This window comes from Schistocerca nitens, chromosome 12 (assembly GCF_023898315.1).
Source record: "Schistocerca nitens isolate TAMUIC-IGC-003100 chromosome 12, iqSchNite1.1, whole genome shotgun sequence".
Lineage (NCBI taxonomy): Eukaryota > Metazoa > Arthropoda > Insecta > Orthoptera > Acrididae > Schistocerca > Schistocerca nitens.
The window spans coordinates 5505447-5523170 of NC_064625.1; the positions used below are offsets into that span (position 1 = coordinate 5505447).

General features: G+C 38.4%; 1 protein-coding gene across 1 annotated transcript in view; it reads left to right on the forward strand.

Annotated features, from left to right (window-relative positions):
* The first annotated feature begins 226 nt into the window (after positions 1-226).
* LOC126215304 (uncharacterized) overlaps positions 227-17724 on the forward strand; it is a 129205-nt gene continuing 111707 nt past the window's right edge. The window contains exons 1-2 of the mRNA XM_049941986.1: positions 227-532; positions 14095-14160. The gene's annotated coding sequence lies outside the window, so the exon portion shown is untranslated. The remainder of the gene's footprint in view (positions 533-14094; positions 14161-17724) is intronic.

The following is a 17724-nucleotide window of genomic DNA, read 5'->3' on the forward strand; positions in this document are numbered from 1 at the left end:
ATCGTTGCGTAACTCGTAATGCCGTCGCCTCTTGGTTTTACCAACATGCTAAATAGCACAGTCAAACCTCTGTGCTAAATACTGTCATGCAATATGCAAAAGTAAATTAATTAAATAAAAATAACTGTTTGGCTTCAGCTTTGGCCAGAGTAGTAATACTCCTGCATTTACGAGAGACTTCCACAGGAGTTCCACTTTTTACAAAGAAGTTGACTGTTTGCGTGGGCGGGGTAAACAACTTAGGGAAATGGAGGGGAAAGTATTTCTTCGAAATTGTGACGTATATGATAGGAGACTCATTATCCAGCACAGTGAAAAATTGTGCATGGTGGCGAAAAGTATTTGTAGATAGTTGGTAGTTATATCGTGGCATAAGAAAACAGCCGCCAGTGTACAATGATTGAGTTTAACGTAATTGTTGAAGAAGGACGTAAACTAAGTTGACAGTAGTGCTTGACTAGCCCTATGTTGATGTCACTAATTTAAAAACCAACACGTCGTACCATAGCTTGAAAATTACAACGCCTGAAAGGTTCGTTGCGAATCCGCAATTAGTTTAAGAATTTTCTAAACCTTCCATATAATTAGCAATTATTGTGTAAATGATCCACAGATCAGGGAATTAAATAAGAATAACAGAGTTTTCTGTGTTGGGAAGTGTAAACCTAAGTTTTGGATAATCGTATTATTTGGTTAAAAAGTTTTCTGTGAAAATTTGGAGATGTCTAACCTTACATTATACTGTTGGGTGACTGTCGCCTTGTTTCATGTTTGTGTAGCTCACTTTTGTTTGTCAACTACAGTTTGTAAGAAATAAATTTTCACGACAGTAGCGTGTTTGGATGACAGTAGTCAACACTTTTAAAAAAAGGTAACATATAAGCTGCTTAAACTCAGGACCAGAAACGAAAACCGCCTTAAACTTCTAAGTCGTAGAACAGAAATGTATCAAAGAAACGCAGAACTGAGACTTGACAATGAATTGCAAATTTCAGTGATCTTCCGACAGCAAAATTTGAAGTCCAACAAAACAGAAAACTCATTGCCAACCAACATTACGCAAATGCGATTATCCCAAATCTGCACAGGCAAGAAAATTTTATACAGGCCGAACGCGCTCGACACTACAGATTATTGAACATTATGTTGAAGAGCTCTGTGAATGCAGTGCCACAGCATTCTGGAAATTCACAAGCATGTAGTACTGATAGTTTACGGGCCAGCAGCTACTGACAGCATTTATAAGGTTATTCAATTGTAACTGGAGCATCTTTGCCTGTCTGTGAAGTCAACCTGTAGTGATTCAGACATAGAATCAATAGTTGATGGTTAATATGACCATGAAGTGAAAATGTAAACAGTAAAATACATTTTAATTGGATTGGGTATAGATTATAAAATGAGAGTGTCATAATCTAGAATGCTTAACAGCCAGTGCAATCACAGTGAGAGAAATTATGAGAAGAATACAAACGAGAAATTTTTTATGCAGACAGTTTAGGTGGAAAAGGTTGAAGCATTTATGACCTATGGTGCACTTTGAATTCCCTGCTTTAAACGGATCTGTACAGGGAGCTCAATTGATGCTTTCAGTTATTATTATAATGGCACTTTCCTGTAGTTTGAAGGCTGTGTCACTGTATATGGGGATCAAAAAATGACTCCATAGCTAAAAATTGAGTGCATATAATATGAAACTGTAAGTGTTGTCTGTTACACTCTGACAACAGGATACTAAGGGCATACCATGATGATTACATTTGCATTGATGGTGTATTTGTGTATTCATTCCATTTGAGGGGACAGTCAATATTAATTCCTAAAAATTTTGTATTTGTTGTACAATCTATGACTTTTCAGTCACATATAATTTTGTAGATTTATTTGACACGTTTAGGCAAAATAGGGCCTATATGCTAATTTTCTTCTGTATATTGAGTGTAGGTTTATTGCATGATAACTAATTGTAAACTTACTGTATTGTTTCATTTGCTATCTGTGATAGGAGTTTTAGTGTTTTGTGAGTTCAGTGTTGCTGTGATCAGCAAAAAGAATTATTCCTCCATCTCTAACATCGTCTGGATAGTCATTGATGTAGGCCTAGATAAAAAACAATATTGCTCCTAAGGTGCTACCCAAAGGGTCTCATATGTTGATATATCATAAAAATTTTGCTTTATTTGAAGTCTGTGTTGCCTCTGTCCTTTGGACGCTGTTATGCAGATATGAACGGAAAGAATAATTGGCAACTCCTCTTATCCCTAATGATTATAGTTTTTGAAGTGTTATGTTATCAGAGGCCTTTGATAGATTGAAAGTTACACCAGTGACACATCCATTGATGTGTAGTGCATGAAGTACCACTTCTGCAAACTATGCTGTGGCCAGTTCTGCACTTCTAGATTCAAACTGTGCTTCATAGACGAGGTCATTTATTAGTCTATCCTTTGTAATGGATTGTATTATTTTTGAGAAATGGGCTTGTAGTTTTCTGTGCCTTCTGCATCACCTTTCTTTAGTAGAGGCACAACACTTGTCTGTTTCAAGTTCTATGGATATTACGTTAGCTGAAAGACACGTACTATGTCAGTTAATGGGGCTTGTATATTACCTATGCATTCTTTAAGTACATAGAATGGAATCTCATTATGGTTACTGACTTCTTATTTTTAATTTGTGTACTGTTTTCCTAAATTCATTATTGTACTTGCTGTATAATTTTTTTATTGGAGTAATGTGATTTTAGGAATTTCTGTTGTTGTGTCTCTGCTATACCTGAAAATATTCATATTTGCTAGCTTCTGTGTTCCATCTGTCAACCTAACTCAGTCTTTTACCTGTAATTTATTGTGATTCTGTGACTGGTTTTTTCCCAGGATTTAGTTTTTTTGTCATTTGCTGACTGTTTATGGCAAGCAAGACCTTATTAAATGTTTTAAATCATTTTGAATCTTTAATAACTGTTTTGGAACTCTGGCTCACTATATGATATTGAGATACTCCTTGCTCTGGGGAGTACTTTCTCATCCTGCTGTTACTGTATTGCTTGTTTTTTCATCGCTGTCAATGTGGAAATAAGTATAGTCAAAATATTGTATAGAACTTGGAGAATTTTACAGCTGCATTGGTTTCTGGGGACTCTTGAACCCAGCTTTGGTCTGATAACACTCGTCAAAAGTCTTGACCCTTTGTGTGTGTGTGTGTGTGTGTGTGTGTGTGTGTGTGTGTGTGTGTGTGTAAGAGCTCTTTTGCAGATTAGCACTCTGCTGGCGGTGGTGGGGGCTTATCCAAGGCATTGCAGGTTTTACCTTTATTAACTGGCAAAAATGATAAAAGAGCATCAAGGATGGTTTACATGTACAACTCAGTGATCCCTTTCTATGCTTGTAACAACATGATAAATTACTGATACTGAGGTTTTTGTCACTCTTTTTCTGCTGTTGCTGAATTTTTCACTGGAAAAAGCCAAAACTATGGAGAATGTTTGAGACTGTTACTGCCTTCGTCCGTAAGATTTCATAGGATATGGGTCCTGCCGTTTTGCAAATGCACTGTTTTTCTTTTTACCCAAAATGTTTCAGCACCTCTGTGTCATCATCAATGGGTTTTTGTTTACTGGAAACCATAAACAGTGAAAATATTTTAGGTTATAACTGATTAATAAAGTGAGACCTAAAGGAAGTTTTTGTTTGTTTTGTTCTTACCGTGATTTTACATTACGTGGCTTTGCAGGACCAACTGTATGGTGTCCTACACTGATAGCTTGGCATCTGCAAACCAAATGATGTAAATGTAAATTTCATCAGCGAGTTAACACATCACTTGGCTTTTAAAACTCACATTTTGTTGTGACAGGACATTCTTCTTTTAAGTTCCAAGGACACTGCACAAAAATATTAGTGTACTTTGTGTAGTTTCTTTCATTATAAACCTCCTTTTACTTCACAAAATACGGTGATCACGGGGTTGTTGTTTCTTAATGCTATTGACATTCATTTGTTCCCAAGAGAATTGGGTGCTGAATTTGAAGTTTGTTTACTTTTCTCTGCCTTCTGTATGTGGAGGTCCTCTTCTGTTGTCAGTTTGCGATATAGGCTGTGGCTGGATTTCAATATTTTCAAATCTGTTGCTACTGTGGCTGGGTGGTGGTTATGGGCTATTAGGTGGTCGGCAAATGTATTAGGGCTGCTGTTACTTTTTAGTGCTCTGAGGTGTTCTGAGTGTCTTATTTTAAAGTTCCTGCATGTTTGTCCTATGTATATTGATTGGCAGGTGTTCATATTCCTGATATCTTGAGTGCACCTGTGTTCTGAATTTTTTTCTGTCTTGTATTGTCTGCCATGTATCCTATTTGAAGTCCCTGTTTCTTCAATATGTTGAATATTTTGTGGACAATTTTGGGGGTTACAGAAGCATCTTATTCCACCCATCTGCTTTGACGCACGACATCATAAATATAATGGAAACGGCTACTTCCAGCGTATACAAAGTGACAACACTGATGGCACTACGTATGTGTGCCAACAAACGTGAACAGAAATAAAAAATGCCAACAAATGTGAACAGAAATAAATATGCCACAGTAATGTCATACTCCAAAAATGAAATGAAGCCAACGAGACAACCACAGAAGATTGAGGCTTCAGTGTGGGGACAAGTTACATATGCAACAATAAAAAAATAAAAAAAAAAACACCATACCATTCCAAAACAAATAATACCCCAAAATAATTAAATTACAGAATCCCACTACACCAACAAAACTACAGGAATCGGACATTTCTCTTGACCTATATAGCTCAACTTCAGATAATGCATGGTATTGTTTGTATGTTGTGTTGAACTGTGTTGTGTAAGTTTTTGTGTGTGTTGTGCTTTTGTTCCTTTTCTGGGGATAATGTAAGCGTCAGATTCCACCCCTCTGCTTTGACCAATGACGTCACCAATATGGCGGAAACAACCATTCACAACAACTCCCATACTCCTCCTATGATGTAATCACGTAAACATGACTACAAACATGAAAATAGATCGAAAAACCACCAAACAGATATTCCTCCAAAAATAAAATGAAAATAACGGGACAAGATTCTGAACCACCCCCCCCCCCCTGCTCCCCTCGATACCGCAGTCCCCCCAAACACTCATAAACCAACCAAAGACTTACCCCTCCCTTACTTCCTCTTCCCAAACTGCGACTTACCAATCTCCACAACACCAGGCTCACCCAACCTACCCCTGTACTTAATATATTCAGGACACACCTCATGACAATAAGAATCCCAATCAAGCACTGTTCCCACACTCACACCTGCCTCATGCGCACAGGTACTGTGAGAGGATTTATAACAAAAATGATATGTCATTAACACAATTTCTCACATGCCCAACATAGACTTCTTGAACCAGGAACCTCACCTAAAGGAGCGCCATAAGTTATCCTTAAGACATCTCCACATATAGCCGTCCCTGGTCCAAGACGCCGGAACTTTAGTAAGCCTCATTTCTTCACAACATGCTGAACACTTCACAACTTCAGCCAACAGGTCGAATAGCTGAATAAATTTTGTTAGAGACAATGCACTGTCCCCCATCATTGTAGACAACCGATAACTATTGACGTGTCAGTCATATCCATACCTACCAAAGACATAAACAAAGCAATTTAGCAAAATTCACACATTATGAACAGAAAAAAAAACTACAATAACTTCGACCTAACAAAACCAAAATCGTTAACTCGCTGAAAAATATTCCGCTGAAAGCACAGTCACCACCGATACCATACACGTGCAATGCTACCATCAAATGAACCCCATACGTCACATAACACGCTACCCATGAACACACCACCAGAGAGCACCACCTATCACATCAAAATGACACCTACAAACACGCCACTCTCACAAACTAAACTCCATGCCGTTGTGACGTCACGCACCACAACAGCCTTAAGTCACGGGTCAAAGCCAACGGGTAGAATTGGACGCTTGACTCCTTTTCTGTTTACAAATTTGTTGGTTTAATTTCTCTGCCATGTGGGACTTGTAACCATTTTTCTTTGCTATCTGTTTTATTGTGTTTAGCTCCTGTGTATAATTTTGTTTGCTTACGGATGTTTGTTCAGTCTGTGGAGCAAGAACCTCAAGCTTGCTTGTTGCCACCATTGACAGATTATGAATGGTGGTGCTCGTGGATGTCAGTTTCCTGAATATTCCAAAATCGTGGGTGGCATTTGTTTTTAATATGGTGAGGTCCAGGAAATTCAGTGTTTTGTCTGTTTCTGTTTCTAATGTCAAGTGAGTTTCTGGGTGTAAGTTGTTTATTTGCTTGTGTAGCTGTTCTGTATGTGTTTGTGGTTCATCAGTTAGGCATATTATGTCATCAGTGTAATGGTACCAGTAGACGACTTCGTATTTTTTTGGTCTTATGTGTGTGAAGATCCTATTCTTTTGTGCCGTTATGGTCTTGAATATGGTTGCTACTTCATTAATGTGTGAGACTGCTGTGTTTCTTTGTTGTTTTAGTCTTTTTGATTGTTTTAATCTTATCGATTGTTTCATTTATTGGAACAAAAGTGTACACTGGTGCGACATCAAATGATATGAGGCTTGCTGTATCTGGTACGTCTATGTTCTTGATTCTCTCTACTAGCTGGATTGAGTTCTCTAGGTTTCTGTTGTTTTTAAAAGTGTGTATGTATTTTTAGTAATGTGTGTGTATGTTGGACTGGGTGGTGGTATGGAGTATTTCTGAAGTCTATAACTGGCTTTAAAGGGTATGTTTTCTGTGCACCTTTGGTAGAGATTGGTTTTTGTGTCATTCATTTTATCTGGCCTATTGAGAATGTATTCTTAATATTTTCTGGATATTTTTCTGATATCTTGCTGTTGGGTCACTGGTTAGTTTAGTGGCGTGGTTTCCTTTGGTGTTTTTTCATTAGCGATTATGTTGGATTTCTGTGTTCTTATTATCTGTGTTATATCTGCAGCAACTAATTCCCTTGTTAAGTTTGCAATAAAATTTGGTCTACCCAGTCTTTCTTTTTCTTTTATAATGTGTTCAGATGCTGTTATGATGTCTTGTATTGTTTTATGTGATGTGTGTGTTAATGTTGTGTTACGGGCTTTTATCCAGCAGGCTTTTTTCTTGTTCGGTGAGATTAATGCCGGGCAAGTTGATGATTCTGTCATGGAATAGCTGTTGGTTGTGGTTCCTGTTTCTAGTGGGTGTGCCTGGGCTGTTTAGTTTTTTGTTTTGTTTATTCCGTTCTTCTTGCATTATCTGCTGTATGTGTGTCTTTTCTCTCTCTGTTATTTCGTCAAACTGAGCTGATATTGCAAATTTATTGACCAATTTTAATGTATTTTGTAAAGTTCGTTTTCGAGTAACTGTTTTTTAGTGTGTAGTTCCCTAATTTTGTGTTCTAACCATATAATCTCGGCCTTCCTTTCCACTTTACTTAGTACAAATGATACGCTATTTACATAGTTTTTTTTATATAGTCTGGAATTACATTATGGGTTATACAATTTTTATTAAACTTTATGCTTTAGGCAGTTTTCTGCAGTTTCATTAAGGTGCTTCTGCATTTATTGTAGAGCCTGCTGGGGAATGCCTGGCTGGACCATGAAATATTCATCTTTAGAATCTGCAGCTCTTGTCCCTTCTTTCCACATTTGCAGTTAAATCGTAGTACATGGGTTCCACCTTTTTCCAAACACTGTTTTTTCTTTTGACCAAACATGTTTCAGTACCTCTGTGTCATCAACAGTGGGTTTTTGTTTATTAGTAACAGTAAACAGCGAAAATATTTTAGGTTATAACTGATTTAACAAAGTGAGGCCTAAAGGGCCTAAAGAAAGTGTTTGTTTGTTTTTGCTTCTTACAGTGATTTTACATTCTATGGTTTTGCAGGACCAACTGTATGGTATCCTGCACTGATAGCGTGTCATTTGCAAACCAACTTATGGAAATGTAAGTTTCATCAGCAACTGAACACACTTTTAAAAAATGTGATTTTGACGTGCCAAAATGCTTTGCCTGTGTAATTGTTAATACTCATATTATGATTACTGTTATTGTTATTGTTGTGGTCTTCAGTCCTGAGACCGGTTTGATGCAGCTCTCCATGCTACTCTATCCTGTGCAAGCTTCTTCATCTCCCAGTACCTACTGCAGCCTACATCCTTCTGAATCTGCTTAGTGTATTCATCTCTTGGTCTCCCTCTACGATTTTTACCCTCCACGCTGCCCTCCACTACTAAATTGGTGATCCCTTGATGCCTCAGAACATGTCCTACCAACCGATCCCTTCTTCTGGTCAAGTTGTGCCACAAACTCCTCTTCTCCCCAATCCTATTCAGTACCTCCTCATTAGTTATGTGAGGTTTTCATGTGTTGTATTGCCTGTCCTGTATCCTATTTGAAGTCCTTGTTTCTTCAATATGTTGAATATCCTGTGGACAGTTTTGTTATTGTGAGTGATTATGTGCCATTTCGTTTAATGTGTGTGTTTTACATGTGGTCATTGTTTGTATGTTGTGTCGATCTGCGTTGTGTATGGTTTTGTGTGTGTGTGTTGTGCTGTTGTTCCTTTTCTGTTTACAAATTTGTTGGTTTAATTTTCTATCATGTGGGACTTGTAATCATTTTCCTCTGCTATCTGCTTCATTGTGTTTAGCTCCTGCGTGTAATTCTGTTTGCTTATGAGTGTTCTGTTCAATTTGTGGAGCATGAATCTGAAGCTTGCTATTCAAAAACAACAATTCCATGACAAAATCATCAACCTAACCAACATTAATATCGCCGAATGAGAAAAAAGCCTACTGGAAAAAGGACCACAGTGCAACATTAACACATATGTCTCACATAAAACAATAGAAGATCTCATAGTAGAATATGTTCCTGAACGTATTTTTTTAAAAAAAAGAAAGACTGGGTACACCAAATTTTAATGGAAACTTCACAAGGGAATTAGTTGCTGCAGAAATAACAGATAATCAGAACACACGAATCGACCATAATCTGTAATGAAGAAACACCAGAGGAAAACACAGCCAAAAAACTAAAATTAAAACAAAACAATGCCATGCTAACACGGGCAGCCAAAGGGAATGTCACTGTGATTATGAATGAAAAGGAATTTATAGATAAAACATTAGTGTTTTGAAGTACAACATCACCAAACTGACCAGTGACCCAACAGCAAGATATCAGAGAAACAACCAATAAACACTAAAAAACATTAAAAATATGCCCTCAATAGCCCAGATAAATGAAAGACACAAAATTCCCAAAGGCACCCACTCAAAAATCCCTACCAAAAGTGCACAAAGAACAGTCATTGACTTCAGAAACACTCCATCATACCACCTACCCCAAAATACACACACACACATTACTAAAGAACATATACACTATTGAAAACAACAGAAACCTAGAGAACTCAATCCAACTAGTAGAGAGAATCGAGAACATAGAAATACCAGATACAGCAAGCATCATATCATTTGATATCGCATCGGTGTACACTTCTGTTCCAATAACTGAAACAATCGAGATCACCATAAAGAAACTAAAACAACAAAGAAACACAGCAGTCTCACACATTAATGAAGTAGCAACCATATTCAAGACCATAATGGCACAAAAGAATAGGATCTTCACACACATAAGACCAAAAAATTACGAAGTCATCTACTGGTACCATTACACTGATGACATAATATGCCTAATTGATGAACCACAAACACATACAGAACAGCTACACAAGGAAATAAACAACTTACACCCAAAAACTCACTTGACATTAGAAACAGAAACAGACAAAACACTAAATTTCCTGGACCTCACCATATTAAAAACAAATGCCACCCACGATTTTGGAATATTCGGGAAACCGACATCCGTGCGCACCACCGTTCACAATCTGCCAATGGTGGCACGCAAGCAAGCTTTAGATTCCTGCTCCACAGACTGAACAAACATCCGTAAGCAAACAGAATTACACACAGAAGCTAAACACAGTGAAACAGATAGCAGAGGAAAATGGTTACAAGTCCCACATGGCAGAGGAATTGTTGTTGTTGTTGTTGTTGTTGTTGTTGTGGTCTTCAGTCCTGAGACTGGTTTGATGCAGCTCTCCATGCTACTCTATCCTGTGCAAGCTTCTTCATCTCCCAGTACCTACTGCAACCTACATCCTTCTGAATCTGCTTAGTGTATGCATCTCTTGGTCTCCCCCTACGATTTTTACCCTCCACGCTGCCCTCCAATACTAAATTGGTGATCCCTTGATGCCTCAGAACATGTCCTACCAACTGATCCCTTCTTCTGGTCAAGTTGTGCCACAAACTCCTCTTCTCCCCAATCCTGTTCAGTACCTCCTCATTAGTTATGTGATCTACCCATCTAATCTTCAGCATTCTTCTGTAGCACCACATTTCGAAAGGTTCTATTCTCTTCTTGTCCAAACTATTTACCGTCCACGTTTCACTTCCATACATCGCTACACTCCATACAAATACTTTCAGAAAAGACTTCCTGACACTTAAATCTATACTCGATGTTAACAAATTTCTCTTCTTGAGAAACGCTTTCCTTGCCATTGCCAGTCTACATTTTATATCCTCTCTACTTCGACCATCATCAGTTATTTTGCTCCCCAAATAGCAAAACTCCTTTACTACTTTAAGTGTCTCATTTCCTAATCTAATACCCTCAACATCACCCGACTTAATTCGACTACATTCCATTATCCTCGTTTTGCTTTTGTTGATGTTCATCTTATATCCTCCCTTCAAGACACCATCCATTCCATTCAACTGCTCTTCCAAGTCCTTTGCTGTCTCTGACAGAATTACAATGTCATCGGCGAACCTCAAAGTTTTTATTCCTTCTCCATGGATTTTAATACCTACACCGAATTTTTCTTTTGTTTCCTTTACTGCTTGCTCAATATACAGATTGAATAACATCGGGGAGAGGCTACAACCCTGTCTTACTCCCTTCCCAACCACTGCTTCCCTTTCATGTCCCTCGACTCTTATAACTGCCATCTGGTTTCTGTACAAATTGTAAATAGCCTTTCGCTCCCTGTATTTTACCCCTGCCACCTTTAGAATTTGAAAGAGAGTATTCCAGTCAACATTGTCAAAAGCTTTCTCTAAGTCTACAAATGCTAGAAACGTAGGTTTGCCTTTTCTTAATCTTTCTTCTAAGATAAGTCGTAAGGTCAGTATTGCCTCACGTGTCCCAGTATTTCTACGGAATCCAAACTGATCTTCCCCGAGGTCGGCTTCTACTAGTTTTTCCATTCGTCTGTAAAGAATTCGTGTTAGTATTTTGCAGCTGTGGGTTATTAAACTGATTGTTCGGTAATTCTCACATCTGTCAACACCTGCTTTCTTTGGGATTGGAATTATTATATTCTTCTTGAAGTCTGAGGGTATTTCGCCTGTTTCATACATCTTGCTCACCAGATGGTAGAGTTTTGTCAGGACTGGCTCTCCCAAGGCCGTCAGTAGTTCCAATGGAATGTTGTCTACTCCGGGGGCCTTGTTTCGACTCAGGTCTTTCAGTGCTCTGTCAAACTCTTCACGCAGTATCGTATCTCCCATTTCATCTTCATCTACATCCTCTTCCATTTCCATAATATTGTCCTCAAGTACATCGCCCTTGTATAGACCCTCTATATACTCCTTCCACCTTTCTGCTTTCCCTTCTTTGCTTAGAACTGGGTTTCCATCTGAGCTCTTGATGTTCATACAAGTGGTTCTCTTATCTCCAAAGGTCTCTTTAATTTTCCTGTAGGCAGTATCTATCTTACCCCTAGTAAGATAAGCCTCTACATCCTTACATTTGTCCTCTAGCCATCCCTGCTTAGCCATTTTGCACTTCCTGTCGATCTCATTTTTGAGACGTTTGTATTCCTTTTTGCCTGCTTCATTTACTGCATTTTTATATTTTCTCCTTTCATCAATTAAATTCAATATTTCTTCTGTTACCCAAGGATTTCTACTAGCCCTCGTCTTTTTACCTACTTGATCCTCTGCTGCCTTCACTACTTCATCCCTCAAAGCTACCCATTCTTCTTCTACTGTATTTCTTTCCCCCATTCCTGTCAATTGTTCCCTTATGCTCTCCCTGAAACTCTGTACAACCTCTGGTTCTTTCAGTTTATCCAGGTCCCATCTCCTTAAATTCCCACCTTTTTGCAGTTTCTTCAGTTTTAATCTACAGGTCATAACCAACAGATTGTGGTCAGAGTCCACATCTGCCCCTGGAAATGTCTTACAATTTAAAACCTGGTTCCTAAATCTCTGTCTTACCATTATATAATCAATCTGATACCTTTTAGTATCTCCAGGGTTCTTCCATGTATACAACCTTCTATCATGATTCTTAAACCAAGTGTTAGCTATGATTAAATTGTGCTCTGTGCAAAATTCTACCAGGCGGCTTCCTCTTTCATTTCTTAGCCCCAATCCATATTCACCTACTACGTTTCCTTCTCTCCCTTTTCCTACACTCGAATTCCAGTCACCCATAACTATTAAATTTTCGTCTCCCTTCACAATCTGAAAAATTTCTTTTATTTCATCATATATTTCTTCAATTTCTTCGTCATCTGCAGAGGTAGTTGGCATATAAACTTGTACTACTGTAGTAGGTGTGGGCTTCGTATCTATCTTGGCCACAATAATGCGTTCACTAAGCTGTTTGTAGTAGCTTACCCGCGTTCCTATTTTCCTATTCATTATTAAACCTACTCCTGCATTACCCCTATTTGACTTTGTGTTTATAACCCTGTAGTCACCTGACCAGAAGTCTTGTTCCTCCTGCCACCGAACTTCACTAATTCCCACTATATCTAACTTTAACCTATCCATTTCCCTTTTCAAATTTTCTAACCTACCTGCCCGATTAAGGGACCTGACATTCCACGCTCCGATCCGTAGAATGCCAGTTTTCTTTCTCCTGATAACGACATCCTCTTGAGTAGTCCCCGCCCGGAGATCCGAATTTTTACCTCCGGAATATTTTACCCAAGAGGACGCCATCATCATTTAATCATACAGTAAAGCTGCATGCCCTCGGGAAAAATTACGGCCGTAGTTTCCCCTTGCTTTCAGCCGTTCGCAGTACCAGCACAGCAAGGCCGTTTTGGTTATTGTTACAAGGCCAGATCAGTCAATCATCCAGACTGTTGCCCTTGCAACTACTGAAAAGGCTGCTGCCCCTCTTCAGGAACCACACGTTTGTCTGGCCTCTCAACAGATACCCCTCCGTTGTGGTTGTACCTACGGTACGGCTATCTGTATCGATGAGGCACGCAAGCCTCCCCACCAACGGCAAGGTCCATGGTTCATTGGGGGGCAGAGGAATTAAACCAACAAATTTGTAAACTGAAAAGAAACAAAAGCATAACACACACACAAAATCTTACACAACACAACACACAAACAATGACTGCATGTAAGACACAACATTACAACAACAAAAACACAAACACATAACAAATTGGTACATGCTCACCTACAATAACAAAATAGTTCACAGAAAATTCAACATATTGAAGAAACAGGGACTTCAGCTACGATACTGGAAAACAATACAATACAGAAAAAACTCGGAACACAGGAGGCACCCATAGATAAATTCAACAGATAAGTAATATTTGAACTCACATGAAACACCAGTAGGACAAACATACATGAACTTTAAAGTAAGATACTCAGAGCACTAAAAAGTAACAGCACCCATAGTACATTTGCTGACCATCTAATAGCCCATAACCACCACCCAGCCACAGTAGCAACAGATTTGAAAATACTGAAATCCAGCCACAGCCTATACCAAAAACTGACAACAGAAGAGGACTTCCACATACAGAAGGCAATAGGAGAAGGGAATCAAGTTCTAAACAAATTGAAACAGTCTGTAAAGGTACATTATTTAACACATTAAAGGACCCTTGCAGAAAAGACAACACAAACAGCTAAAGAAACTTAAACACACATGTGAGTTTTAAAAGCCAAGTGATGTGTTAACTCGCTGATGAAATTTACATTTACATCATTTGGTTTGCAGATGCCAAGCTATCAGTGCAGGACACCATACAGTTGGTCCTGCAAAGCCACGTAATATAAAATCACGGTAAGAACAAAACAAACAAAAACTTCCTTTAGGTCTCACTTTATTAATCAGTTATAACCTAAAATATTTTCACTGTTTACAGTTTCCAATAAACAAAAACCCACTGATGATGGCACAGAGGTGCTGAAACATTTTGGGTAAAAAGAAAAAAACAGAGTGTTTGCAAAAAGGCAGAACCTATATCCAATAATTTAACTCCAAAAGTGGAAAATAAATGACAAGGGTAGCTGATTCAAAAGATGAACATAAGATTTTCATTTATAATTATGTCTTCACATTCTCTGGTATTGAAACTGTGTCCAGATTCTCAGTTAATGTATTTCAAAATGTGTCTATGTTTCCACTAGGTGATCGATACACACAAATACTTATATTTAATGCCAGTATCTCTTCGTTCAGTATCTGATATTTCAGAATATCTCCATCGCTGAGTGTCATAACATTGTGTCCGAGTTTAAATTATCTCCTCTTTGACATGATCATCCCCCCCCCCCCCCCCAAAGAAAGGAACTTCAAAAATGCTGTATTTTAATTTTGACTGAATGTTTTGATGAAGGAATGTTAGCTCTGTATTAATTCCAATGATACTTGCCCTTGTGGCTTCTTTCCGATTCTGAATCCCAATAGGCTAGCTGTTTCCTGTGATGGAATTTGTCTTTTGTAAGCTGTTTAGAGAAGTTTATTTCTACACTAAGGACAACATTTTTAAGCAAGGGCACCTGTTGTCTGTGTGTATTTCAAAAAAGGCCTAGTCCTCCTACGAACGACAACACGCGTAAGCCGCCACACGGGGGTAGCCGTGAGGTCTGAAGTGCCTCGCCACAGTTCGCGCAGTTCCCCCTGTCGGAGATTCGAGTCCTCCCTCGGGCACGGGTCTGTGTGTATTGTCCTTAGCGTAAGTTAGCTTAAGTAGTATGTAAGCCTGGAACCGACGACCTTAGCAGTTTGGTCCCACAGGACCTTACCACAAATTTCCAATTTAAAATTTCCACGTGTGACCTGATACCCATCCGCTATGCTTTCCCTCGGTTAGTTCAGCCAACCTACCGTTTGTAGCCGTGTTTGGATGTAAGCTCTGCCTTTTGAAGACCCGCCTATCAGTAGTTCCAGCTGATGTCAGTGCAACATGTCCGAAGTCAGTGATCGTAAGCATAGTCCCCAGCCTTGCACTAATACACTTTATGGCACTATTGAGGCACAGTTGCTTGTAGTACTGGAGCATTTTGACAAAGTGCACGTTGATGCCACTATTTCCATTTTCGTACTTCCGTGTCATCTGCCAGCCTTTCTCTATTACTTCTCATTCTTCCTCTGACATCCGATTCCTTCAGTGCTGTCGGCATTCAGTTATTGACATTTTACGAGAACATACTCGGGCAGTGCTTAACACAATTTTTATAGGCCTAAGACCAAAATTTATAGAAATCCGTATGTTTGTTACTATTACTATTGTTATAGTCTTGTACTAGTTATATAGTATTGCTAACACATGTAATGCTGCGGAAGTCTGGTTATATATTAGTGAGGGTCTGAGAGCACCAGCCTTGCCAGTTGTGATAAACACGTAAGTAAATAAATGGATAAATAAAGGCAAAAGTGCTTCTGTATTTTGCGTATTTTTTTCTGATTGCTATCTTATGGGACAGTGCGTGTAAAGTAAATATTATATTTATCCAGCATATGTGAACAGTAAGAATATTATGTAAAGTAGATAATCTCACAACTTACAGAAGACTTTATAAGGATGCTGGAATTCTTGCACTCACTCTCAGTACATTTACTCTTTAATGTGTTTTTCTAACATTGAAAATCATAACTGTGATTTTCACAACTGGAATACTACACGAAAATAATTTTTCTGTGGATTTTGTCTCCTGGTACAGGGTCCAGAGTGGAGTCATATATGCTGGTAGTAAGGTATTCAACATGCTCCCATCCACCATAAAGCAATAAATAGGGAATAGCAAACAATTAAAAACAAACTCAAATAAATACCTTGGTAGCCACACTTCCTGCAAATAATCTGAATATCAGTAATAGAAAAGTTCTTTTAGAAACATGAAAGATAACAATGTTCATTGTAAAGTTGCGTAACAAGGATTTCAGTGTTGTAAACATGACTCAGTATTTTCAGATTTAGAGGACTTTATTTAAAAAAAAAAAAAAAACTGTTGTAATCACCTAACTATTAAGCTACCAACACTGGACAAACAGCATCTGTTTAGTCTAATTGAGAGCTGCTCTTGGAGTAGAGCCTTCTTTCTGATTAACTTAACCAAATTTAGCTACCATAATCATGCCTAGCATTAAAAGGGATAGTGACAGTTTGCTGATAATGCAATACAAAGCTTAAGTTTCTGACGTTTCTGTGTCTCTTGTTATTGTATGCCTTTACTTGTTTCACATCCATGAATGTTTTTCTTCGTGATGAGATCTACAGAACACAATGAAAGAATGAACCGAACACGCGGGTTTGTACCTTCACTGTGACTATAACTGTTAAGCTTTTGTATTTGGAAAATAAGAGCCTGGAAGAGGGATGATGCACCAGCTGAAATGTGAATGTGATTTATTCTTCTAGTAACATACAATTTTCAAATCATTTGATTTGATGTATTGGGGACATACCAAGATTTACAATAAGGATCATTATTTTAAGAGAAATACAAACATTTACACGATTTTATACATTTCTGAGATACTGCAATGCAAATATATACTACAGTATTCAGTATACAAAACCAAAATCCATATTTGCATTGTACAGACTATGAAACTGCCCACAATGAATTCTTTAATAGAATAATAGCAATTTTCTAGCAGAAGAGTAAAGAGAAATATTTTTAGTGAAACAAGCTCTATATTAAATGTGTTATTGCAGTTTATTGTAGTGTAAATTTTTAAACCAATACAGGGTGTACATAAAGTGTGGGAACACTTTCAATTATCTATTGCACAATAACTAAACATTTTACAGATGTCATACATATTGCATTTTGAAGAGAAACTCTGACAGCTTTTTTACAAACATTCGGTATGCGAACCACGAGTGACGTGGTAGACATCAATACGGTAATGGAATTCTTGCCGTACCCGTTCCAGCATGGCGTCGTCGACTGTGGCAGTCGCTTCCTGTACTCTCTCCCGGAGTTCTGCTACATCACGTGGTAGAGGCAGTACGTGCACCAGATCTTTAATGTGTCCCCACAGAGAGAAGTCACACGGAGTGAGATCTGGTGATCGGGGAGGCCATTTCGTGAAACAGCTGTCCCCTTCCGTAGCACGGCTGCCACATTTGCTACTAGCGCTGACTATCGGCAAATTACCAAACTACGCTGTGGCATTATACGTGAAAAACAACTTTCAGGGTTTCTCTTCAAAATGACATGTACGATATCTGTACAGTGTTTGGCTCTTGTGCAGTAAATAATTAAAAGTGCTCCCAGACTTTATGTACACCCTGTATAATCTGGTGTTTGTGTCGGGAGTATAAAATTGTCTCTGTGGCGAGTTCTGTAGTTGTGGTCAAAACGGAAAGAGTTTAGTGCAAACTGATTAGTATCG